The 12,442-nt window shown below is 39.0% G+C and overlaps 1 protein-coding gene across 2 annotated transcripts in view; it reads right to left on the bottom strand.

Moving 5' to 3' along the window:
* The window catches only part of LOC141487779 (uncharacterized), a 201,212-nt gene that overhangs the window by 25,152 nt on the left and 163,618 nt on the right, over positions 1 to 12,442 (bottom strand). The window lies entirely within an intron of this gene.

Genomic DNA, 12,442 nt, shown 5'->3' with positions numbered 1-12,442 from the left:
CTTTGGTATTCACTGACACTTGCCTCCTTTCTCTGCTCTAGCAGTTACTTGGCCCAAATCAAGACAGAATTAAAAGTTAAAGAAAAAATAAAAACAAACTAAAATTAATTCTCCAGTGCTAGCCAATAACGACAGTGATGATGATGATGATAATTTTGTACTAAGGGCTGAAAAAATTTAATTCCTTCTTAATATTTAACAAGTCACAGTCACTAGAAGTTAATTCTCCTCTTACTCATACTAGCCCCTTCTTTTCCTGATTGAGGAGAGGAAGAAATCAAGGGATCTTCTATGCAGAAGAAGTAGACCACAGGCATAGTGCCTAGATCAGAAATTAACTCTGTGGAATGATAGAAGACAAATTCCCATGACTGAACAAGAATTCAAAAACACTCTTGAAAACTCAACCAATAAATTTTCATGGAACCAGAGCATTTCAATCAGATATAACATGGAGGATATTATTAATAGATACTACTCTACTAAATACTCCTGGAGGCATAATCTCCTAGCTATGGAATGAAAAATTTTCTAAATATGGAGATTTTGCAAAAGAAATAATAATGAATTTGATGATGATGATGACTACTATTTGCCACACTGTGCCAAGCATTTTACAATTATGATCTCATTTTATTCTTGCTATCCTAGGAGGTAAGTGCTATCATTATCCTTGTTTTACAATTAAGGAAACTGAGATAAACAGAAGTTAAGTGATTTGTCTCACTAGTAGGTGATAATGGATTTGAGCTTCTTGATTTCAGGTCACCTAACTGCTATGAGAAGAATAGTTAATGTTCATATCATCTGGGCTGCTTATGGAATTGAGCTGCAGATCCTTTCAGTGAGTCTACAGAAGATAAACTTATAGTCAAATACTTTTATTCACCCATGAAAAGAATAATTTTGTCCAACTGGGCCATATGGATGATATAGAAAATATGAAAGAAAAATAGCAGGATAGTGCCTTGTCTTGGAATTATTTCTATATGAAATTTAAAAAAAAGATGAGAATGAGATAGTAAGAACAGCTAATGGCTTTCTACCTCAGTTTCCTCAGCTGCTAAAAGAGGATCACAAAAGCATCTATTTCTCAGAGTTGTTGCAAGGATAAAATGAGATTATATTTGTAAATGGCATTGCAAACCTTAGTGTTATGCAAATGCTATTTATAATCATTGATCAATTGATAAACATTCCTTAAGTGCCTACTGCCAGGGGCTAAAGTGCTGGGGACTCAAAAAGAGACAAAAGACAGTCCCTAGAAGAGTTTATGACCAACAAGAGTTAGAGAGGTTCATGGGAAATAAAATAGGTAATTCTGAAATAAAAAAGTTTTTGCACAAACAAAACTAATACAACCAAAATTAGAAGGGAAACAGAAAACTGGGGAAAATTTTTACATTAAATCCACATTTACATTTCTCTGATAAAGACCTGACTTTGCCATTCTTCAATTGGCAAATGGCTGAAGAATATGAATAGGTAATTTTTCAGAAGAGTAAATCAAAGGTACCAATAGTCATGTGAAAAAATGTTCTGACACTATTGTTCAGAGAGAAAATTAAAAATTAAAATTAAAAACAAGTCTGAGATACTACCTCATACCTATCAGATTGGTCAACATGACAGAAAAGGAAAATGACAGATGCTGGGGGGAGTGGTAGGGAGAAGAGGGGAGGAATATGGAAAAAATTGGGACAAAATTAGGAACTATGCCCAAAGGGTTATAAAACTGTGTATACCCTTTGGTTCAGTGATATCACTATTAAAAGATCTATTCCAAAGAGATCAAGAAAAGAGAAAATTAATTGTTTTGTACAAAAATATTTCCAGCAGTTCTTTTTGAAGTAGTAAGGAAATGGAAACTGAGGGAATGCTCATCAATTGGAGAATGGCTGAACAAGTTATAGCATGAGATTGTGATGGAATACTATTATACTATAAGAAATGATGAACAAGATAATTTCAGGAAAACCTGGGAAGACCTATATGAACAGATACAAAATAAAGTGAGTAGAAGCTGGAGAATATTGTTCAGAGTAACAGAAATATTGTAGGGATGATCAACCATGAAAAACTTAGCTATTCTAATCAATACAATGATTCCAGAAAATTCCAAGGGACTTATGGTGAAAAATACTATCCTACCTCCAGAAAAAGCTGATGAACTCTGACTACAAATGTAAGCATATTTTATTTTTTTATTTAATATTTATTTATTCTCATTTTGTACAATATTTTTTATACATTAATAAAATATTCTTGTTTAAGAGTAAACAAAATACCCCCCCAAAAAATATACTCACTTGAACGATAAAGAGGAGAGAAAAAAATTAAAATTAAAATTTAAAAAAATTAATAGTAATAGTTGTAGGTATGGCCAGGTGATGCAGTGGACAGAGCATCAGCCCTGGAGCCAGGAGTGCCCAAGCCCACATCCGGCCCCATACACCCAATGATCACCTAGCCATGTGACATGCAAGCCATTCCAACCCCACTGCCCTGTATAACACAAAAAAAGGAAAAAAAAGACCTAAAATAAAATAAAATAGTAATAATAGTAGGGGTGGCTGGGTGGAGGACAGAGCACTGGCCCTTGAGCCAGGAGCACCTGGGTCCAAATCCAACCTCAGCCACCCAACAATCACCCTGCTATGTGGCCTCATGCGGGCCACCCAGCTCCATTTGCCCTGTACCCCCCCCAAATAATAATAATAATAATAATAATAATAATAATAATAATAATAAAATGTGCTTCAGTCTCTGTTCCAACACCAACAACTCTGTTGCGGTGGATCACATTCTTTATGGTAAGTCCATCACAAAAGTTACTTCCATATTTTCCCACCATTGCCATTGCTGATCACAACTCCTTCCCTTAGTATTTCTCCACTACCATGTACTATATTTTCTCTCTCCTTTCACTATGACTCTGCTGTAGGGTAGCTGAGTGGTGCAACAGACAGATCCCTGGCTCTGGGGCCAAGAGGCCCCAAGCCCCCATACCACCCCTTAGGCCCAGCATCCACCTGGCCCTGTGGTCCTGGGCAGGCCTTCCAATCCCAGCCCCTTGCAAGAAGTAAAAAAAGAAAATGTGTTATATCTTATCACTCTCCCCCCATGGTCCATCCTCTCCTCCTTCATTCACATCCCCACCCCTTCCCCCTGTCCCCCCCCAACTTACTCCAGATGCCTATACCCCATTGAGTATATATGCTGTTTCCTCTCCTAGCCACCTCTGATGAGAGCGAAGATTCCCTCATTCCCCCTTGCCTCCCCCCCTTCCATATCATTGCAATAGCTCATTGTAATAAAGAAAAATCTTATTATATGAAATATCTTGGCCTATTCCCCCTCTCCTTTTTCTTTCTCCCATTTCATTTCCCTTTTTTCTATAGACTCCATTTTTACAACATATTTTATCTTCAAATTCAGCTTTCTCCTGTGCTTCATCTATAAAAGCTCCTTCTACCTGCTCTGTTAATTGAGAAGGTTCATATGAGTATTATCAGTGTCATTTTTCTATATAGGAATATATGCAGTTCATCATCATTAAGTCCCTCATATTTTCCCCTTCTCCAATCTCTATGCTTCACCTGAGTCCTGTATTTGAAGATCAAACCTTCTTTTCAGCTCTGGCCATTCCAACAGGAACATTTGAAATTCCCCTGGTTCATTGAAAGTCCATCTTTTTCCCTGGAAGAGGACATTCAGTTTTGCTGGGGAGTTGATTCTCAGTTGCATTCCAAGCTCTTTTGCCTTCTGGTATATTATATTCCAAGCCCTACGAGCTTTTAATGTAGTTGCTGCTAAGTCCTGTGAGATCCTGATTGCAGCTCCACTTTATTTGAATTGTGTCCTTCTGGCTGCTTGTAATATTTTCTCTTTGACTTGGGAGTTCTGGAACTTGGCTATAATATTCTTGGGGGTTGGTTTTTTGGGATCTCTTTTTCAGGGGGATCGGTGGATTCTCTCCATTTCTATTTTGCCCTCTGCTTCTAGGCTATCAGGGCAATTTTCCTGTAGTAATTCTTTGAAAATGATGTCAAGGCTCTTTTCCTGATCATGACTTTCAGGTATTCCAATAATTTTTAAATTATCTTTCTTAAATCTGTTTTCCATATCAGTTGTTTTTTTCAATGAGATATTTCACATTTTCTAATTTTTCATTCTTTTGGTTTTGAAGTATTGAGTCCTGATTTCTTGTAAATTCATCAGTCTCCCTCAGTTCTATTCTTTGTCTGAAGGATTTGTTTTCCTCAGAGAGCTTTCTTATCTCTTTTTTCATCTGGCCAATTCTGCTTTTTAAAGCATTCTTCTCCTCAATAACTTTTTGAACTGTTTTATCCATTTGACCTAAGCTGGTTTTTAGCATGCTATTTTCTTCAGCATTTTTTTGTATTTCCTTGACTAAGCTGCTGACTTCATTTTCATGTTTTTCCTGCATCTCTCTCTTTTCTTTTCCCAGTTTTTCTTCTAACTTCCTCATTTGATTTCTCAAAATCTTTTTTGAGCTCTGTCATAGCTTGAGTTTTTCTTGGAGTCTTTAGATGCAGGAGCTTGTGCCTCCTCATCTTCAGACTGAGTGTTTTGATCCTTTGTGGGCTCACAGGTAAACTATTTCTCAATAGTGTTCCTCTTGTTTCTCTGCTTGCTCATTTTCCCAGCCTGTTTTTGGGGTGCTTCCTGAGTTTTTGGGACACTCCACAAGAGTCTCAGTGTGTGAGGCTCTGTCCTCCCTCCTGGTCTGTGAATGACCATAAGCGCCCCACTCTGCCATGGGGCTGAGGTGGGGAGGGTCCCTGCTGTTCTGTGGGGGGGCCTAGACTGCGATCAGGATCTGAATGTGGTCAGAGCCCCAGAGTCCTGTTCCAGGGGCAGAAGACAGAGTAGTCTCTCTTTACTCCCCTCCCTCAGCTCAATGGGCTCATGCCCTGGGGTCTCCTGCTTACTGGCTCTGCCTGCTTATGTTTCCTGGATCTGGACTGCCTTGGCCATGCTGCTTGCTGTGCCCTGAGGGCTGGGTTTAATGTGCTCTAGCAGAGGTCCCCCTGCTATTCCCCCAATTTATGCCTGGTGTTCCTTGGGGCATAGGTCAGGAGATTCCCCTGCTGCTGTGCACCATGGCTCCCAGCACCCTGGGGCTGCCTCTGGGAGGCTGAAGTTCTTTCTCTCTGGCGGGCCACCCCTCCAACCCTGGGAGCAGAACCTTTCTGCTCTTTTCCAGGTTACCTTGAGTAGGAGAACTGCCTCATTGGGTCCCTCTGTGGGTTCTGTCTCTCAAAAATTTAGTTAGAGTCCTTAGTTTACAAGTTTTATGAGAGAGCGCCTAAGAGAGGATCCGCTCTTGTCTGTCTTGGCTCCACCCCCCAATTTAAGCATATATATATATTTTTAGGTTTTTGCAAGGTAAATGGGGTTAAGTGGCTTGCCCAAGGCCACACAGCTAGGTATTAAGCATATTTTTAAAAAAACTTTCTTATTTTTCTTGTGTGCATGTATATGTTTATGTGTGTGTTCTGTAACCTAGTCAATATGGAAATATATTTTGCATGACTTCACATGTAAAATTGATATCAAATTGCTTGTCTTCCCAAGGGATGGGGAAGAATAGAAGGGAAGAAAGAATTTGGAATTCAATATTTTATAAAATGAATGTTTAAAAGTTTTTACATATAACTAGGAAATGTTCAATATTTAAATATTTAAATTTAAATTTAAAAAAAACTAAGTATTTAAATATTTAATGAAATAAATATGATCAAGATAGACAGTTCCTGCTGTCAAGAAAGTTAGTTTAAACAAGGAGACAATATGCAAACAAATATATACAAAGCAAACTATAGACAGGATAATGGGGAGATAGTTTATAGAGAGAGAAAGCACTTGGATTAAGAGGGGTCAGGGAAGGTTCCCTTTAAAGATGGGGTTTTATTTTAGACTTTAAGGAAGCCAGGGACATCAGTAATTGGAGCCAGGGAGATCAGTAATTGGAGCAGAGGAAGAAGAGTATTCCAGACAGGAGGGAAGACTTGAAACTGAAAGGTGGAGTAGTATCTTGACCATTGAACAAGTAAGAAGCTAAAGTCAGTGGATTGAAGAGCACGTCAGAAACTAAGGTATAGGGGCAGCTAGGTGGCGCAGTGGATAGAACACCAGCCCTGGAGCCAGAAGTACCTGGGTTCAAATCTGGCCTTAGACACTTAGTAATTACCTAGCTGTGTGGCCTTGGGCAAGCCACTTAACCCTATTTGCCTTGCAAAAACCTAAAAAAGAAAAAAAAAAAAGAAAAAAGAAACTAAGGTATAAGAAGACTGGAAGGGCAGGAGAGGGTTAGGTTATGACAGTCTGAATTCCAAACAGATCATTTTATCTTTGTATTCAAAGCTACTAGATAGGTAACATGATCAGTCCTGAGTCTAAGAAAAATCCCTTTAATGGCTGAATGGAGGATGGATTAGAGAGGAGAGAGATTTGAGGTAGGTAGACCATCAACAGTTATTGCAATAATCTAGACATAGGGTGATAAGGCTCTGTAACGTGGTAGTGGCCATGTCAGAGAAGCAAAGGAAGATATTGGAAGATATTGGAAGGGAGATATTGGAAAAGTGAAATTGGCAGTCCTTGGCAACAGCTTGGATTTGGGGAGTGAGAGATAGTGAAGAATTCAGAATGATTGCTAGTTTGTGAGCCTGGGGGACTGGGAAAATAATATTCCCCTCAGTAGTAATAGGGAATGTAGTAGATTCAGGAGAGTTTAGGGGTAAAGGTAATGAATTCTGTTTTAGACATGTTGAGTTTAAGATATTAAGTTGGAGAAGCAAGATTGAAAGTCATCAGAGAGACTGGGGAAGAAAGCTAGACATGAGAATGGAGATGATAAATTCATGGAATGAGATCACTTTAATAAATAGTGTGTTAAAATTGGCAGGGAGTAAGATTACTACATCATGTAAAATGGGGTAGAGGACAGAATGGCAGAAGGTTGGCAACAGGAGATGAGGAAGAGGGGGAAAAAAAGGAAGTTCACAGCAAATGATCCTAATTTCTTTTTTGTAAAATATGAGGTCAATTTCTCAGTCAAGAGAGTCGGGTTCTTTTTTGTTGTTGTTTTTGCAAGGCAATTGGGTTAAATGACTTGCCCAAGGTCACACAGGTAGGTAATTATTAAGTGTCTGAGTCTGGATTTGAACTCAGGTTCTCCTGACTCCAGGGCTGGTGGTGCTCTATTCACTGCTTCAACCTAACTGCCCTGGGGATATTTCTTATAATATAGTGTTGTCTGCATTTTTTTTTAAAAGGACTACTATCAAGGTTACATAAAAGTGTAGGCTAGAACACTATGAACCTAGGCTGTTTAGGAAATCTACAAGTCTTGGTGGTAGACAGCAAGTATTCACCAAGCAGCTCCTCAGTGTTGGGGGTAGATATCAAGAAAATAAAAAAAAACAGAACTTGCCCTCATGGAGCTCACAATCCAAGAGAGGAGACAACATGTAAACAATTATATACAAACAACATAGATACAGAGAACCAACATTAAGAAGTATTGGGAAAAGCTTCTTACAGTAGGTGGAAGTTTTACTAAGACTTGGGTCATGAGTTAATGATGGCATCTGGGTTGCAAAACTGAATGACTGGAGGATGGTGGTGCCCTAAACACTAAAAGGGACATTTGGAAAGGTTTTTTTTTTTTTGCAGGGAAAATCCAGTAACTTTACTTTAGATATGTTGAGTTTAAGTGGCTACAGGACAACCAGTTTGAGATATCTAATAGGCAGTTGGAGATGCTATACTGGAGATTAGCATAGAGGTCAAGGCTAGATAAATAGATTTGATAATCATCAGCATAGAGATGATTGAATTGAATCCCTGGGAGCTGCTGAGATCACCAAGGGAAATAGTATAGAAGGAGAAAAGAAGAAGGTCCAGGACAGAACCCTTTGGGATACTCATCATTAGTGGGCATCACCTGGATGAAGATCTAGTAAAAGGATTATCAGATAAGTAGGAGGAGAACCAGGAGTGAGTGGTGTCTCAAAACCCTTGAGAAAAGAGAGACTCAAGGAGAAGAGGGTGATTGACAGTGTCAGAGGCTACAGAGAGGTCAAGGAGGATGAGGGTTGAGAAAAGGCTACTTGATTTGGCAATTAAGAAATCACTAGCACTTTGAAGAGAGCAGATTCAATTGAATTATGAAATCAGAAGTCTGTTACGAAAAAATGAAAGGAAAGGAAATAGGAAAGAAGGAAATCTACCTGTTGTAGATGACTTTCTCAAGGATTTCAGCCACAAAAGGCTACAAAATGAAGAGCAAGCCCACTTGTGAGACATTACAAACACAAATCATGGTTAAAGCCATTGGAGATCAACAAAAAGTACCATTTGGGGTCTAAGGGGAAAAGTCATTAAAACTTGTTGGAGGTAGTACAGATTGGGGGAAGAGACCAGGGAAATCCTTCTAAGCCATCCTTTGAAGTCCAATTCAAATATTTTATAAATGCAGCATTTTATAGTGGTTAGAGCTGTCTTCAGAATCAGATGATTTTTGTCCTTCAGTTTTTATGAGGACCAAGGACATCACAGGCTATGGTTTGTTTTTTTCCAAGTGATTTAAGTGAGACAGAGTTGTACACATTTGTCAACCAAACTCTCTCTTTCAGAGTCACCCAAGTCTAGTGATAAGACAAAAGTTAGGATGAATGGCAATGACTCAGGATGAGTCAATGACCTTGGTGTCCTCCATGTCTGACCAAACTCTACCTGCTCCATAGCACCTACTTCAACTGCCTTAGTGGACACTGGAACAACTTCACCCATTCCACAGGATCTTCACGTTTGGAGTACAGATCCCAAGTTAAAGGATTTCACTGACAGGTTTGTGGTTCATTGATTACCCTCAACCTGGTTTAGCTTGTCTCTTGAGATGAATTACTGGGATGTGGCCACTGTGCATGCTCCAACTTCTTGGAGTCACTGCCACTGAGTGAATAACCAAAGGTGGAGGAGAGTTCAGTGTGTATGCTCAACCCTTTGCAATCAGAAGTGAGGCTCAACTCTGTCCCACCTGCAGCCCCCTTGGCCCAGGTCCCCGACAGAATCAGATATAGCCAAGGAACTGTCACTATACCTCTCAGAGCCTCAAGTAACTTTCCTACACTAAATGCAGAGCAGCAGATGGTGCCTGTCTGCATTGGTTTTGTAGTATGATTTTCCTCACAGGGAGTTCTCCATTTCATTGAAATCATAGATTTGGTTTCTCTACCACAATTTTTTGTGTATACTTATATCTGTTAGCTCCCTTGTTAGAATGTTAGCTCCATGAGGACAAGGATTATGTCATCTTTTGTCTCCCAGAACCCACCACTTGAGAAGACATTTGACTATAAAATGTTTATTGACTGAGGGAATAGATATATGAGATGTTGAAGGGATTAGAGAAAGAAGATTTGGTAATTGGTTGAAAATGATTGATAAACAGTGCAACAACCATGGACAATTTGGGGCTGTCTGTGATGGAGAATATCATCTGTATCCAAACTGTGGAGTTTGAACAAAGACCAAGGACTATTACCTTTAATTTAGGAAAAAACTCTGATATCTTATTGTCTGATCTTGCTATCTTTTATACTTTATGGTTCTTCCTTAAGGATATGATTTCTCATTACATTCAATTTGGATCAATGTATACCATAGAAACAATGTAAAGACAGACAAATTGCCTTCTGTGGGGGGTGGGGGGAGGGAAGTAAAGATTGGGGGAAAATTGTAAAACTCAAAATAAATAAAATCTTTAATTAAAAAACTCAAAATAAATAAAATCTTTATAATTCAAAAAAAGAAAATGATTGATAAAGAAGAAGGAGAGAAAGTTGCAGAGAGGAGAGACTTGGTGAATAGTGAGACATGGGAGACTCAGGGAATGGTGACATTATAGGCAGAAAGAGCAAGTCAGATAGAGGAGCAAATTTAGTTCAGTTTTAGACAGGTTTTGAGTTTGAGGCACTTTGGGACATCAGCAAAGATGTATACTGGAACTTGGGGACTGGAAATAATAGATTTGGGGAGTTATTTGCATAGAGGTGGCAACTGAAACCATTGAAACTAATTAGATCAACAAAGGAGGGAAAGGGGAGAATTCAGGGAGAAGAGTAATAAAAATAGCATAATAATAATAATTCACATTTTTAGGTTAGGAGGGAATTCCCAAATGAGGGAGCTTCCTTTACTAACAAAGACTGGCATCTTCTCTGTCATATATACAGAGATAATATGTGTAAAATGTGATATATGCCAACAATGTATATATTTTGTAATTTTTACAAACTTTGCCAACAATGTATATACACTATGTAATCTTTGCAGATTTAAACTGCTCTCTAGAGCTCAAAAGGGTTAAGTGATTTGCCTAATTTCACACAACCAGTATATGTCAGAGAGGGACTGGAATCCACATTTCTCTGGCTTCAAGGCTTATGTCATGCTGGAGTCATGTCATTCTAAGCTAACATTATAAAGGGTTTTAATGTTTGCAAAACATTTTACATGCATCATCTCCTTTAATCTTCACAACAACCTGAGAGGTGGGTGCTATTATTATTTCCCTTTTACAAATGAGAAAACTCAGACTGAAAGAAGGTGACTGGCTCAGGGTTCCACAGCTGAGGCAGGATTTCAACTCAGGTTCCAATTCCAGGGTTTTATATATCTATACCATGCCTCCAAGAAACACTCCCATTAAAGAATCAGGAAGAGAAACTGTCAAAGGAAACAGGAGTGTTTAGAGAAATAGGAGAAGAAGCCAAGAAAGTATAATTACTCTGAAGGTAGGAAAAGGGTATTCAGAAGGATGTGTCATCTGTGTTCAATAGTGTCAAAAAACTTCAGAGGTCACAGAAGATTAGGACCAAACAAAGGGTTTAATCATTAGAACCCCTGAGGAGGTAAAACACTGAGTACAGAAACTAGGTTTCCTAAGGACGAACATTTTGAAAGAAATGTAGCAAAGGATTTAAAATCAGAAGGTCCAGGGCATTTCTGTGGGGAAAGGCCCCTGGAGGGCATCCAAGCTGACCTATACCTGAACAAGAATCAATCTGTGCTCTTTCTTACAAGTGGTCATCCAGCCTCAGCAAAAAGACCTTTAGAGGGGTTTGGGAGGTAAAGGAGCCATACAGGATTTGATGAATCAGCAAGGGGATGCAAAGCCCAATGCACCAGCACTCTGCTAGCTTGCATAGAGAGGCAAAAATTCCACAAGGGGAGAGGCAATTGGTCCATTATGCTCTGCCTGGATCATGCCTCATGTATGGCAATGTGTTTAGTTCTAGGCACATCTTAGCACAGACATCGACAAGGGTCCAAAGGGAGGGAGGATCAAAGAAAAAGCAGGATCAGGAAAACAATATACACAATGACTGTTCTATCACAATGCAAATGAAAACACCATTGAACCAAGCTGCTGAATTAAGATTTAACAGGGATAAGGAAGGAAGCTGTGATTTTGTTGGCATAGGATACTCCCAGTTGAGGGAACTCTTTCCACCTCTGCAGACTGGCACACACCCTGCCAATTATGACTTTAGAGAGTTGCCTTGAATGCTCATAGGTAAAGGGACTTGCTCATAATCTCATAGAAAGGCTACCATTAGAGAGATCTGAGGTCTTCCAGCTTCATATCTGAGTTTCTATCCACTATGTGATGCTGCCTCTAAAGATTAACACAAGCTTGTTCAATTGGAAGACAACAACAACCAATCTCTAGTCGAGGGGAACCAACTACCTCCCAAGCAGTAGCTAATTTTGCTTTGAGGAAGAAGGAAGGAATAATAGCTGCCTATTTTGCTTCTACATAGCTCTAAGCTTTTTGTTTTTATTTTTTTAAAACATTAACCCTAAATGTTCCCCTACAATTTACTACTGCCTGCTGAAACAGAGCAAGCAAAAAAAAGTCATATATCAAATCAGGAGAGAAAGAAAAGATTCAATATTGTCACATATTTTAAGTGTCCTCAGAAGGTAAAGTTTGGATGACAGAAAATCCGAAATTGATTCAACCTTCCTACTTTGTGAAAGAGAAGCCAGGCAATAGAATCAACCTTGCCATTAGCATGATCATCATTGATAAGGATTCTATTTTCACTTTCATCCTCAGTCCTGCTTAGTTTACTGGAACCAGAATTTGTATCTATCACAGAGGAACACCTTGAGGAAAATGGTCCCAGTCTCTAGAGACACAGAGGAAAGACTACAGGACTGGGAATGGAAAGGCATAATCATTTATATAGTGTCTACTATGCACCAGATTTTATCCTATCTGATCTTGAAATAACGAAAACCTGGGTACAATGACTCTGTGGCCATGGACAAATTACTTAACCTCTCTGGGTCTTAGTTACCTCATCTGTAAAGTGGGGACAATGATACTTATCAGCTCATG

Source organism: Macrotis lagotis, chromosome 5 (assembly GCF_037893015.1).
Source record: "Macrotis lagotis isolate mMagLag1 chromosome 5, bilby.v1.9.chrom.fasta, whole genome shotgun sequence".
Lineage (NCBI taxonomy): Eukaryota > Metazoa > Chordata > Mammalia > Peramelemorphia > Peramelidae > Macrotis > Macrotis lagotis.
Note: the sequence above shows the minus strand (reverse complement) of the source record. Positions and strands in the feature narration are given on the sequence as shown.